Consider the following 13205-nt stretch of genomic DNA (forward strand, 5'->3'; position numbering starts at 1 on the left):
TAAGTACATGGGCCCAACCATTCCAACACATTAATCCTCTCTTGGCCCCTGTGAGATGCAGATGTCTTGTCCCACAACTGTGAACCCTTTCTCTGCAGCCTCCCTCTCTGAAAGACCCAGGTCTAATCTTCTAGTCCTTAGAACATACCCAGTTTCCAGGTGTTGCTGCTTAGGAATTGGGTTGCAATTAAACCCAGGAACTTCATGATACTCACATTCTCCTAAATTTTTCATTTTAGAGCTGTATCTCTGCTCCACAGGGAGCCTGTCCTTTCCCAGAATGGGAATTCAGGCTCTATATTCTTTCAGTTTTATGTCTCTTTCGCACACTGGTCCCCTGTGGGCCCCACCCATCTTAGACTGATAGATCATAAAGCCAGAAGGGACCATTGTAGTTATCTAGTCCTGGCCATAGAATTTTCCTGAATTAATTCCCATTTGAACTACAACAGATCTTTTAGAAATAACATCCAACCTTGATTTAAAAATGTCCAGTGGGAGAAAATCCACCACACCCCTTAGTAAATTGTTCCAGTGGTTAATTACCCTCACTGTTAAAAACTTGTTTTATTTCTAGTCTGAATTTGTGTAGCTTCAATTTCCAGCCTTTTGCTCTTGTTATACCTTTGTCTGCTAAACTGAAGAGCCTTTCGTTATCAAATGTCTGTTTCCTATGTAGGTACTTGTAGACTGTGATCAAGTCACCCCTTCACCTTCTCTTCGATAAACTAAACAGATTGAGCTCCTTGAATCTTTCACTATAAGGCAGATTTTCCAATCCTTTCATCATTCTAATGGCTCTTCTCTGAAACCACTCCAATTTATCAACATCTTCCTGGACCGCAGAACTGGACACAGTATTCTAGAAGCAATTGCACCACTGCCAAATACAAAGATCTTTGAGAGAGACCCTTCTACCTTATGTGGTGAGAATGGAAGTTATTCCCATGTTTGTTAAAGGCTGCAGTTTTCGCCCCTTCCCAAAACAAAAGCGCATAGCTCCTGCAAATGGAACTGACTCCACTGGCAGCAAAAGACATGTCTTTATTCAATTACTGGTAACTCAGTGATGTTTAAGGCCTTTTCTACACTAGGGAATTTTGCCCAAAAGCTGCACTGGTGGTAGCACCAAAGGGAGCCTTAGTGTATACAAAGTGTGGCTTTCACTGTTTTTAATCACTGTCAGCTAAATCACTGATCTAGTGATAAAAGCCCTGGAAGTTGCCAGAGTCTCATCTACAGTAGGTTTTCCACCAGTGCAGTTGGGCTGGTGATAGCACCAACGGGGTGTAATCTCAAACTAACTGTGTCATTTTATCTTTCCCAGATGTCCTCTCTCCTCCTCCCTATAACTCCTTGCTGTGGTGAATAGGATAAATGTCACCTCTTCCATTAACTGGAAAATCTCTATGTTACGGAGTAAGGGGGGACTCAGGGCCCTGCACCCCCGGCTTTTTGCGATTTACCATGACTTTTAGCCAGCCAGTAAAGCAGAAGGTTTATTTAGACGACGGGAATACAGTTCGAGACAGGTTGTGCAGGCACAGACAACAGGATACCCCTCAGTTAGGTCCATCTTGGGGTTCTTGGGCACCCCAAGCCCCCTCCAGAGGTTAGAGCCCTCCCTGCCTCCAGCCTTCTTACCAGCTAGCTTTTTAGACTTTGCCTTTAGCGACCCCTTCCTTAGCCTTTGTTTAGTTTCCCAGGCAAAGGTGTCACCTCGCCCCAGCCCCCTCCTGGGTTCTCATGTTACAGGCTCAGGTATTTCCCTTCGGTCATTCTCCCATCCCCCAATGGAGACCATTCTAGCCACACTCCCCTGTCAGCACTTACAGATTACAGTAAGAACAGTCCCAGTTCGTCACATCTCCCCCCTTCGAGACCGAACTGAGCGGGGTCACTTTAGCCAGTGACCCGGGGAAGTTCGAACCTACCCCCGTTCCCATGGATGCCCCCGCATCCCTCCCATTCCTTGGTGAGAATTACACCAGGCCCCTTTAGTTTTACGCCCCCCCTTAGGTCGGGGGTGCTTGAGGGCATTCGCAGTTCGCATGTGGGAAGGGTTATGTGGCCCGTGCCCTTTTTTCACCCCAATACCCCTGGGGTTCCAACTGGGCTGCGGTCTTCTCCCAGCGCTTCAGTCTGGAGGTCTGTGCTTCGGGCTCTCTTGGTTTAGAGCCCCCCTTTTAACCTTGGCCACCCTCTGGAAAGGCTCCTCTATGCTGGGCAAGGGTCCTAAAGCCGTTTTCCCCTTGTTCCGGGCCTTCCTCCCCCTCTGACAGGGGTTACAGGATCGGCAGTACTGCCGGACAGTAACAAAGACCCCAGGCCAGTAAAAGCTTCGTAGCAGCCTCTGCTGGGTACGCCAGGTTCCCTGGTGCCCTGAGAGGGGACTGTCATGGGCCCGGTACAGCAGCTGGCGGCGATACTTCTGGGGTACCACCAGCTGCCTCCTGAACCCCCCTGACTTCATTTTCCCTGGGGGAGCCCATTCTCGGTACAGGAACCCCTTTTTCCACAGGAACCTTTTCCGGCCACCTCTCCCCATGGTCTGTACCGCACCGAGGTCGGCCAGGTTCCTTATCTTCCGTAGGGAGGGGTCTTTCTGCACCTCGGCCTGGAACTCAGCAGCTGGGACAGGGATGGCCACCTGCTCTCTCTTGCCGGCTGGGTCTGAAGCCGCAGCCTCCCTGAGCCGTGTCCCTGGGCGTTCCCTCCCCACCAGGTTAGGGTCCTGCGCCTCGGGCAAGGCACCCTCCCCAAGGCCAGGGCGCAGTGCCCCTCGCCGGCTCTGACTGCGGGTCACAACCAGTGCACTTGGTGGGTTGCTTGACCAGTCCTCCAGGTCCCCCCCATCAACACCTCAGTGGGCAAATACGGGTGTACCCCCACATCCTTGGGGCCCTCCTTGGCCCCCCACTTCAGGTGTACCCTCGCCACGGGCACTTTGACTGGTGTCCCGCCCACCCCCGTCAGGGTCAGGTAGGTGTTGGGCACCACCTGATCTGCGGCCACCACCTTGGGCCGGGCCAGCGTCACCTCTGCGCCCGTATCCCAGTATCCATTGACCTTCCTCCCATCCACCTCCAGTGGAACGAGGTACTTTTTCCGGAGGGACCGCCCCGCGCCCACCGTATAAACCAAAAACCCTGAGTCTGGAGCATCCCGCCCCGCAGAGGAGCAGGCCTGGAGCTCTCCTCCCTCCTTAGCAGGTGGTACTCTGCCAGCCCCCCTTCCCTGGGAGTGCTGCCTCTCGCCCGGCTGGGTCTTTACCCAGTCAACCCTCTGTGGGTTTGGTCTGCTCAGTCTGTCCCTGAGCCTGGGGCACTGGGCCCGTATGTGACCTCTTTGGTCACAGTGATAGCAGACCATGTCCCAGGGGTCCCCTCGAGTGGGTTGGATGGACCTGACGCTGGATCTTCCCCTTTGGTGGGGTTTCTCCGTATTTTCCCGCTGGGATGGCCCATGGTGACTCTCGCTCTGCGTTGTGGTGGGACTGTTCCTTTGGGACTCTTTCCTGCCAGCCCCTGACCGGCTCTTTACAAACTTATCGGCCAGCCTGCCTGCATGTCGCGGGTTCTCTGGCTTTTTGTCCACCAACCACAGCCTCAGGTCGGATGGGCACCGCTCATACAGTTGCTCCAGTACCAGCAGTTTAACCAGGTCCTCCTTTGTCTGGGCCCCAGCAGCCCACTTGCTGGCGTATCCTTTCATGCGGACGGCTAGTTGCAGATATGAGATCTCCGGGGTTTTATCCTGACTCCGGAACCTTTTCCGGTACATTTCAGAAGTCAGCCCAAACTTACGTAGCAGGGCCTTTTCGAATAGTTTATAGTTCCCTTTTTCCGCCTCTTCCAGTTGGCGGTACAAGGCCAAGGCTTTGGGGTCCAGTAAGGGGGTGAGAACCCGGAGTTTGTCTGCAGGATGAACCTGGTGCAGCTCGCAGGCCGTCTCAAAGGCATCCAGGAAGTCATCCATGTCCTCCCCCTCCTTGCGTGGGGCCATGATGCACTTATTAAAGCTTCGTGCAGTCCTGGGTCCCCCCTCACTCACCGCAGCCGGGGGCTCGCGGCCCTTCAGCCTCGCCAGTTTCAGTTCATGATGCCTCAGCCTTTCTTTCTTTTCATGCTGCCTTTGTCTTTCATTCTTCTTCCGTTCATGCTGCCTCAGTTTCTCTTTCTCCTTCCGTTCATGCTGCCTCTGGTGTTCACGATCCTCCAGCTCTCTTAGTTTTAGCTCTATTTTCCATTCCAGCCCATTCCGCTTCACGGATGGCGCGCGTGGCCGGGAGGATCCCCTGCTGGCCGGGGGAGTCCCTGCGCCCTCGGTATTTGCTGGGCTCCTCCCCACCCTTCCCCTAGGCATAGGAAGGAGGGGTCTCGGGAAGCCCTCAGCAGCCGGCTGACCACTCCCAGCTGGGACAGACACTGGGGCCTGCGCTGCATTTGACAGGCTGCTTCCCTTAGAGACAGGGATCAGTTTATTCGCGCGATTTCCCTTCTCCAGCTGGGCAATGAGCTGTTCTTTGGTGAGCTTCCCAATGCGCACCCCCCTCTGCTTGCACAGCTCCACCAGGTCGCTCTTAAGCCGCTTGGCATACATCTTCCTGCTGGCCACTTACAGGCCTGTGTGCTCACCGCTCCCCACAGTTTCCAGGGAGACCCCTAGTGTGCCAGCCCTTCTCGAGGTCACCACCTCTCTGCCAGGGTCGAGCTGCAGACTCCTCCGCCCCGGGACCACTCGCTGCGATCCCCCGGGGGACCCTGTTACTGCAAAAGTCCTTCTCGCTGGTCACACACTCCCAGGGGTGATAACCGTCTCTCTCTGACTCCTCAGCACGCCTGGTCCCCGTCAATCCCCCTTCGCTTTATTTCTCCCCAGTCACTTACTGCAGGAAGCGCCGTCCACGGGGTGCAGTAGATCCCACCGCTGCCACCAGTTGTCACGGAGTAAGGGGGGACTCAGGGCCCTGCACCCCCGGCTTCCTGCGATTCACCATGACTCTCAGCCAGCCAGTAAAGCAGAAGGTTTATTTAGACGACGGGAATACAGTCCGAGACAGGTCGTGCAGGCACAGACAACAGGATACCCCTCAGTTAGGTCCATCTTGGGGTCCTTGGGCACCCCAAGCCCCCTCCAGAGGTCAGAGCCCTCCCTGCCTCCAGCCTTCTCACCAGCTAGCTTCCCAGACTCTGCCTTCAGCGACCCCTCCCTCAGCCTTTGTTTAGTTTCCCAGGCAAAGGTGTCACCTCGCCCCAGCCCCCTCCTGGGTTCTCATGTTACAGGCTCAGGTATTTCCCTTCGGTCATTCTCCCATCCCCCAATGGAGACCATTCTAGCCACACTCCCCTGTCAGCACTTACAGATTACAGTAAAAACAGTCCCAGTTCGTCACACTCTAGCTGTGGTTATTGGGAGCATGCACAATTCATGCTTCCAAGTCTCATGAGAGCTTTCTATCCAATCAGTGGCTGGATATAGACCCCACCCCCAGACCACACTCCCCCATGTGACCTATAGTATGTGATAAATATTTTTCAGTCATTCCTCAGCCTTTTTGTTGCCTTTCTCCTAGTGCTTCCTGGAGGTTGAGGGAAAGTCTCAAAACAAATTGTACTCCCTCTTAAAAACTATCTTGTTTTCTGAGTAAGGAGTGGGGAAAAGTAGTGAGAATGAGTGGTTTCCTCAGTGTAGGCTGCTGGTTCCAGCAGTGGCCTTGGCAGAGAGGCTGGAGAATGGGCAAACAGATCACACCCACCTGGACACACACATGCTCTGATTAAGCCTGCACTGCAGCCAGTCACTGCTGGAACTTGGTGCTGCTCTTTGCTGAGAGCCAGCACAGCTGCTACCATTGTTAGCTGCTTGAGTTGTGCTTCATTTTGCATATATTTAATTGTACACAGCCAGCTCAGCCTAGTGTGACACACAGGCAGACATGTTGCAAAATTACAAGGCTGAGAGTTTAGTGGGTTATATTCACCAACATTAACTTCAAATCTGTTCCTTCCTCTTTCCCTCACATCACCTCCACCTCATGGTCTTTTTCAAACCTTATACCCATCCCACTTGCTCCCATGCCCTCCTTGTCTTCTCCTGTTCTCTCTGAATGCCAGTTCCATCTCAAAAAAGATCACAGCCATCCATCACCGCTTCATCCTCTGTTCCCTATGGTCTCTTGGCTCTCAAGACCTGAATCCCCCATCTGACAACAGCCTCTGTAGCCTCTCTCTCTTATGGTGGCCACTTCTCTCAAAGTCCCTTCCTTGAATTGTCCCAAAAGGAACATGGTGGGTGTCATGCTCCCCTCCTCTGCCTCCAGCCCTTCCTGCCTTCTCCCCTGAGCAGCACTCATCTGACTCATCTGTCTTCTCCCCTTCCCCACCCACCCAGTTCCTCCCACATCCACCTTCTTCTGTGACTCTGATTCCTGTATCTCCATCTTCTTGTCATCACAGTTTGCCACATCCATCCATGTTGACTTCATATTCCATGTTGACAACCCATCAGATACATTAGGCACCTGTCTCCTCTCTTTTACTTTGACTTGCTCACCATAATCACCACTCACTTGACTTGCTCTTCACCAAGCACAGCCTTCTGATCTCTTTATCACAGAGTTTGTCCTCTACAACCACTGGCTCATCTCTTTCAATATCGTCATCTCCCCACTCCTTCTGGGACTTCTAGTCCCATCAGTGTCAATGACTTTTCTCCTTCCCTTGTTCTACTGACTCCAATCCATGATTCCCTCCAGTTTGCACTAGCCAACACTCTTGACTTGGTTGCCTCACTCATATGCCACAAGGTCTGTCCTGGCAACCCCTGTCCCTGGCTCTTCCCCATCATCTACTTCCTCAGCTCCTGCTGCCATATTGCTGAGTTTCTCTGATGGAAGTCCCATGGATCATGCTGACTTCCTCTGCTACACAATTGTTCTCTCCTCCTTCAGATCTACTATCTTCCTGGCCAAACTCTCCTTCTCCATACTGATGGCAAAAAGGATTGAGAGTATGACAGTCCACTTTTGACTCCCTCTTAAAGCCCTTCTCCTTGCTGTCCATGCAGAATCTTGCCAATTTCTGCAAAGAAAAAAATCAACAAAACCTCAGTCTATTTAGTTTAACTAAGAGAAGGTTAAGACTTGACTTTATCACAGTCTATAAATTCTAAATGAGGAGAAGATTTTTGATAGTAGAGTGCTCTCTGATCCAAGAGACAAAAACAGAATGAGAGCCACTGGATGGAAGCTAAAGCTAGACAGATTCAGACTAAAAATAAGACATACATTTTTTATCCGTGAGAACTACCATGGAAAAACTGACCTATGGATAAGGTGGATTCTCAGTTATTTGGAATCTGAAAATCGTACCTGGGCATCTCTTTCTGACAGATGCACTCTAGCTCAACTGGAAGTGATGGACTGGATAAAGGAATCACTGGATGAGATTATCAGGCCTGTGTTATGCACGAGGTCAGGCAAAATAATCATAATGGTTCCTACAGGCCCTTCTGAATCTGTGAATCCCGATGTGACCTCTCCCCTCCCCATCACACTCTCTTCTTCCCCCTCTTTCCTGTCACAGACTCTGAGACTATTTCCCTGCTCTCCTCCTCTAACCCCTCCACCTGCCTCAGTAACCCCATTCCCTCCCATTTCTTGACTTTTCTCATCCTGCCCTCACCTCCCACTTTGTTCAGGTTCCTCTCCTCAAAGTACAAATACAGTAGAACATCAGAGTTATGACCACCTTGGGAATGATGACTATGTTCATAACTCTGAACAAAATGTTATGGGTTGTCCTTTCAAAAGTTTACAACTGAACATTGACTTAATACAGCTTTGAAACTTTACTATGCAGAAGAAAATTGCTGCTTTTAACCATCTTAATTTAAATGAAACAAGCACAGAAACAGTTTCCTTACCTTGTCAAATCTTTTTTTTAAACGTTCCCTTTATAATAATAAATAATAATAATAATAAATAATAATAATAATTTTATTATTTTTTAGTAGTTTGTTTAACACAGTACTGTACTGTATTTGCTTTTTTTCTTTTCTTTGCTGCTTGCCTGATTGTGAACTTCTGTTTCCAAATGAGTTGCATGGTTGACTGGTCAGTTTGTATCTCTGGTGTTTATAACTCTGAGGTTCTACTGTATGCATTGGTCTCGCTAAGGTCTCTGACTTCTTTCTGATCAAATTTCATACTCCTCCTTCTTGACCAATCAGCTACTTTGACAATACAGTCAATCCTCTTCTTCTCAAAATCATGTCATCCCCTGGCTTTCATGACTGTTCTCTCATGGTTCTCCTCCTGCCTTTCAGATCACTCCATCAATGTCTTGTTGAGTAGGTCCTCTTCCTCATCTCTCCCTCTTTCGATGGGCATTCCTTAGGGCTCTGTCCTGGCCCTCTCTTTTTCTCCCTGTACATCATCTTTTTGGGGGCACCTTTCCATAAGCATAACTTTAAGTACCATCTCCTCCAATTACATCATCAAAACTCATCTCTTCTGTAATGCCTGTAGCAACTGCAACCTGACAACAAGCTGTGATCACTGCTATTGATTCCCTAAGAATTGTGCTCATCCTCTCATATTTGTTACCCCCTCTGCCCCAGCCCACTTGTCACTTGCTTGTCTTATTAAGCCTTGTCTTTTAGGTTACAAGCTGTTTGGGGCAGAGACCGTCATTCATTTATTATATGTTTCTAGAACCCCACCTGGTTTCTACTGAGTACTGCATTATAAATGTTAAGTCGTAATAGTAGTAGTAATTAATAATAAATACGGCTATGAGGGAACAATGGTGGCAGCACAAGAGACTTATTTTACTTACTAGCTGTGCTAAAGCAATCATTCTGATAAAACGTTTGAACCCAGTAAGCCAGAGGAGCCACTGAATAAGGCCAGATGATTTCAGACAAGTATGTCTACAATCTGTGTTCATTAGGAAGCAGGTGCATCTCATTTCTATTCCCTTGTCCAGTCGCTGTGAAAAACTGATTTCTGTTCAGCCTCTGGAAGTGCTGCAGCTATGGCGCTTACTCACATCATGCCAGACTTTATCACTTCTGTTGGATTCCAATGTAGTCCCATTGTTGCTAGTGTCACAGCTGTCTCTCACTTCTGTTGTTGGTTTTGTGGTGGCTCAATTAACTTTTGTTGCTACTACTGCTTTAACATATTTCTCCAACCCTTCTCATACTGCACGGTCTACAGCTGGTGCTGACATTCTCAAACCCTGTCTCTCTCCATGATGAGTCAGTAATATGAGTCAGAGCCCTCACAGTGAATCAGTGCCAAAGTCAGGCCAGGAATCTTGACTTCCCGTACTGAGCACATTGCTTCTCAAAGACAAGCGGATTGGGAAATAATTCACATTCAAAGTGGGGAGAAGAAAATGCAGCCTTCCTTGGAGCTGACTGTATTCTATGGCTGATGAATTTTAACTTGGTCTAGGCCCTGGACTCCCAAGTGAGTCATGGATATGTACCACAGAGATGGCTGGGCTCATTGGTGCTGTGCTGTCAGTGAAGAAACGTGATTCATTGAAAAGGACCTACAGGATCGCCCTTATTAGTCCTTCTGTCAAGAGCCACTAATGATTAATGATCTAGTACTCTTCCTGTGGTCCTGCTTTATAGACCTATGATCTAGAGCCTGCTTTTACTTAGTTATCATAAACATAAACAAAATCATAAACAGGATAGATTTTTTTTAGCCGGTACTAAGATCCTGGGTAAGGTGTTTCTGAGATTTGCCCATGTTAGGACTAATTACTCATGGCTGATTGATTACTCTGACTGAGAGGTGGACTCTTGTATAACTCCTGTATGCAATATCACATTGCCTTTCACAGGGTCAAGGCTTGTCTGAATGGTATTGATCAGTGATCATGAGTGCCCACCATGTATTGCATTTACCATGTTTATGGGACTTTCTATTTGGGACATTTCTGGGATGTGTCAAGCACAGAGCACTCTTTGAAGTAGTGTCGATTACACATGCCTACTCCCTTGCTTATTAGAATATAGGAACGAAGGGTATCTAAGGAGCATTGAACCCAAGTATGCTTCCATTCCATTTGATCACTGCAGTAGTATCTGATGAAGTGGATTTTTTACCCACAAAAGTTTATGCCCAAATAAATCTGTTAGTCTTTAAGGTGCCACCAGACTCCTTGTTGTTTTTGTGGATACAGACTAACACGGCTACCCCCTGATACTTGCAGTAGTATTGAGTATACTGACCTAGTTGCAATTTGCCATTCAGGACTGCTGGTTTCAGTCAGTTCAATGGCTGACAAGAAGTTGGGCTTCAAGTGGTGTGCCTCTTGTAATGCAAAAATGTTGGCCTTTTGAACAATATGTGCACTGTCTGAAATGTCTAAGACAGGTTCATTTGCTCACAAGTGGTAGAGGTGAACCAGCTTCCTACTCAGGCTTGCTAGAATTGGGGGTCTTGGCTCTGTCTATTCCTTTTTGAAGAGATATTAAAAATCAACTAATCTTATTCTGAGGAACAGGCTGAATGTGTGCCCAGTAGATCCTCAATGCCCTCAGTGCAGAAACCCAAGAGGAAATAAAAGAATGGAACCAATATTTGTTTGGTTCTGAATTACTCTCAGAAGTTTGAGGTCAGTTGACCCATTGAGTTCAAGCCCTCCGGCATCTCTGGAGAAGAAGCAGAGGGGAAGGGATCCATGATTCCAATTTCTTTCCTTCCTCTCACTCTGAGGAAGACTGGCGTCACAAATCCTGTAGTGAGTTGGTGAAAAGAGTCTCCCTAGATATGAGGAATCTTGATGGCTGGGAAGTTTTATTCAGCACCAAACCCTTCAGACTGAATGAATGTTGAGGCTCTGGAGCGTAGTTTTAGCATTAGTGAGCCAGTTGGGTATGCGTTAGCACCAGATCATGTGAAAGCTTTAAGTGGGTCAGAACTCTTGCCATGGAAAAGCTAGCTTTAAATAAATAAATAAATAATGGAGATATCCCATCTCTTAGAACTGGAAGGGACCTTGAAAGGTCATCGAGTCCAGCCCCCTGCCTTCACTAGCAGGACCAAGTACTGATTTTGCCCCAGATCCCTAAGTGGCCCCCTCAAGGATTGAACTCACAACCCTGGGTTTAGCAGGCCAATGCTCAAACCACTGAGCTATCCCTCCCCGCTATTTCCTCCATGTTTCCTTTCCTTCCTCTGCTGTATCTAAACAGCCTTTTATGTATTTATTCCTCCTGAGTCTTCTGCACCAAGAGAGAGTTAAACTAGGATACAAACTCCCAGTTTGGTGATCCCACAGTGGCGGCCCCATTGCCATCAGGGATTTATCTAGGTACTTGTATAGCTCCCATTACCCTAGCATCTGCACCATGATACCAGATGCAGTGTGAGGCTCATTCTGAGTGGTCTCTGATCTGGAACAATCCATGAGCATCTGGCTTTCAGGTAGCAGTTTTCTCCAGCCCCAGTGGGTAGCTGAATGCCTCCCTGTGCTTTTGTTGCTTGTACACCATGGTAATGTTGACCTTGGTGACAACCACCATCACAGTGTCACAAAGGAATAAGACACCTAGGACTTATCAGCCTCTTGGGCCTGACCTCTGTGGTACCAGCCCATGTGCCCTCTGAGAAGGTGCCTTCATAGTCTGCATCTTTCCCATCTTCAGATGAAGAATCACTGAATTCAGAGGAGACTGATGAGTCAAATAAAGATGATGACATAGTGGCATCCACATAATCTTTGCCTTTTGACCATTTTAAGAACTTCTAGGTCCTGATCTGCAGAATTACAGAGGCTTTTGAGAATGACATCTTCACGACTTGCTCCAGGGACAAGGTGGGCCATATCAATCAACAAAATGGTCTCTCTGAGCCAGCAGAGGATTTCTGGCTTACTCCAGTAATTGTGCAGATGTTGCCAAGACTTACCAAGTTCCATCACAGCTCCAGAAGCATTGTGGTATCTGCAGTCACAGAAGGAGCCTTGTAGAGCTTCAAAATAGGTACTCCAGACAAGATCTGAGGAAGAGGGAAATCCTTGGCTGCAAGGCATACTCCTAGGCTACCATTCAGATAAAGCTAGCTAGTTATCAACTGTTGTCTTGCCTGGTGTGGGTTCTGTCCCTTGAACATGATCGCATCTTTGCTTGAACACCTTCCAGAGCAGTTCATGAAGGAAGCCAAGGTTATTTGAGAGTGCGCAAGAGTTAAATCACTCACTCAGTGAGTGGTGGATATGACTTCTCATTCACAGCGGGATGTGTTCACTTTGAGAAAGAATGTCTGGCTGAAGAGCTCCAGTCTGCTACTTAATGTCAAGGCTAATGTCAAAGATCTTCCAGTTGAAGGATTGAATCTTTTTAGTTCAAAAATTGATAATACTTTGAAAAAGCTCAGTTTTGGGGTTTCTCTCAACCAGCTTTCCAGCAAAGATCATCTTCATTGTGTTATTGAAGGGAGTCCGGTTAGAATCATACAGAACCTCAGTAATGCCGCTTCCAGAGATCACTTCAGAGAAATCTTTCTCAAAGAGATGAAGAAGACATCACAAATAGATGTCTGCTCCCTCAGCCCCCTTATTGATAGTGTTACTACTTCAACACTGACACAATAATTTAAGTTTTGGGTTTTTTTTTTTACAAGATGCTGGAGAATCTTATTGCGGCATCTGTGGCAAACCTTTTAACTTCTCAATCCCAGTCCATGTATCTAGTCCATCTTTTGTCTTCTTTTCTGGTCTGGAGGAGAATAACTTCAGTCACACAGAAAAGGTGCACCATCCAATTATACTTGTACTTAAGGCTGAGAGTTTGTCACCGAAGTCACGGATTCCGTAATTTTCCGGGACCTCCGTGATTTCTGCAGCAGCTGGCCTGGGGGCCGCCTGAGCTGCTCAGGCAGACCCTGGGCCAGCCACACTGGCTGCTGCTAGGGCAGTCTCGGTCCACCACGCCCCTCTCTGCCAGCAGCAGCAGCAGGAGTTTGGGTATGGGAGGGAGCTCAGGGCTGGGGGTTGGGGTGTGGGAGGGGGTGAGGGCTCTGGGAGGTGCTTACCTCGGGGGGGCTTCCCAGAAGCGGTGACATGTCCCTTGGCTCCTAGGCGGAGGTGAAGCCAGGGGACTCTGCGTGCTGCCTCTGCCTGCAGGCACTGCCCTCGCAGCTCCCATTGGCCGTGGTTCCCGGCCAGTGGGAGTTGTGG

At 48.6% G+C, this 13205-nt stretch overlaps 1 protein-coding gene across 3 annotated transcripts in view; it reads left to right on the forward strand.

Annotated features, from left to right (window-relative positions):
• The window catches only part of SMARCD3 (SWI/SNF related, matrix associated, actin dependent regulator of chromatin, subfamily d, member 3), a 157537-nt gene that overhangs the window by 21886 nt on the left and 122446 nt on the right, over positions 1 to 13205 (forward strand). The gene's annotated exons all lie outside the window — the stretch shown is intronic.

Source organism: Emys orbicularis, chromosome 2 (genome assembly GCF_028017835.1).
Source record: "Emys orbicularis isolate rEmyOrb1 chromosome 2, rEmyOrb1.hap1, whole genome shotgun sequence".
Taxonomy (NCBI): Eukaryota; Metazoa; Chordata; order Testudines; family Emydidae; genus Emys; species Emys orbicularis.